We start from the raw sequence: 1,371 nt of genomic DNA, 5'->3' as shown, positions 1-1,371 counted from the left end.
ACGGAACACTGATTAAACTCATTACAATCTTTAATTAGGGAAAATAATATAAAATTTACATATGTGATGTTTCGTACAGGTCAATAATTTGAATAATAATTTTGAATGATTTAAGAAGCTTCTTTTAAGTCTTAACTCAAGGATGAAGATATAATCTCATTCGATCATAAATATTACCATTTCTTCCATCTGGCACTAACTTTTCTGAAAATTCAAAAGGGAGTTGGACATCGTTCTTCCCCTTGTCTTTTCCTACGTCCCTCTTACATGGAAATATTACCTCCGTGGATCGATCCACGTATGCGATCGTACAATATGTAAAATATACGTTTGCACGTGATTATAGGCTGCACTATACAAGAAATCTCACTACGCAACGTGTAAGATCAATCGGGCGACTGCAACCATTGTTTTGCCTGGGTAAAATCGTTTCCTTAACACGACATAGCATATGAGATTAATTGTCAGGCTTCCGTCGTAAATTAAAAATTTTCTCTTCAAGCAATTGGCTAGGAAACCTAAGAAGCCGACAAAGATTCCTCTAAAAATTGGATGCTTCAAATTGACTAATCAAACAGTGATTATAATTACATTCCGTCGACTCTGGTGTTTCAATCTCATCCCCTATAGAGTAAAGAAAACAGTTTGATCCTAAGTTTGAGCAGAAAACAGCTTGAGGTCATGTGGACCCGCATGATCTTACAAAATCACTTAACCTGACATGTATTTCTTGCATCAGTTTCATCCATTTACCGTAAAATCGATACAATTAGAGAAGAACGAGGTAAACACAAAGATCGTTTCGGTTCGTGAGTTCCTGACGTTGAGACTTCACATAACGATGTTTCCCCCTTGAGGAAGATTGCAATGCCGGCTTTGATCACGACAAGAAAGGAAAACCACAAGAAATCGGAGAAGGACGATATCGGCCAAGTGCCTCCTCCCCTCTTGCCGAAATTACCGAAACGCCGAACGATCTTGGAAGACGCAAGAAGGGGGCCTAGTACGTAGAGGGGTGGGGATTCGGGGACCGTTCTCGTTTTGGTCCAAGATTTTGCAGTACATGTGGAATACCTACGAGTATGCGGACAAGTATGCCGGACCCATGGACGCATTCGCGCGATTCCGAGAAATGTTCTCTTGGTTCGGACCGCGTTTGAATGCGTTCAGAAACGAGTTTAAAAATTGTCGAATATTTCGTGGAGTCACCCCGAGACCGCGGAGTTTAGGACCCATTCGCGATCGAAGTCAGTGTCGTGAAAAAAGAAATGCGAAAAGAAATTATAATTAGGAAAATCGGTTTTTATTTGAGGTTTATGGGCTATACACAAATATTCAATAACACATTTTATAGGCGGGGGGGGGGGGGGG

The 1,371-nt window shown here is 40.7% G+C and overlaps 1 protein-coding gene across 3 annotated transcripts in view; it reads right to left on the bottom strand.

Annotated features, from left to right (window-relative positions):
- LOC117181619 overlaps positions 1-1,371 on the bottom strand; it is a 129,709-nt gene that overhangs the window by 5,940 nt on the left and 122,398 nt on the right. The gene's annotated exons all lie outside the window — the stretch shown is intronic.

The sequence above is a fragment of the Belonocnema kinseyi genome, chromosome 10 (genome assembly GCF_010883055.1).
Source record: "Belonocnema kinseyi isolate 2016_QV_RU_SX_M_011 chromosome 10, B_treatae_v1, whole genome shotgun sequence".
Lineage (NCBI taxonomy): Eukaryota > Metazoa > Arthropoda > Insecta > Hymenoptera > Cynipidae > Belonocnema > Belonocnema kinseyi.
Note: the sequence above shows the minus strand (reverse complement) of the source record. Positions and strands in the feature narration are given on the sequence as shown.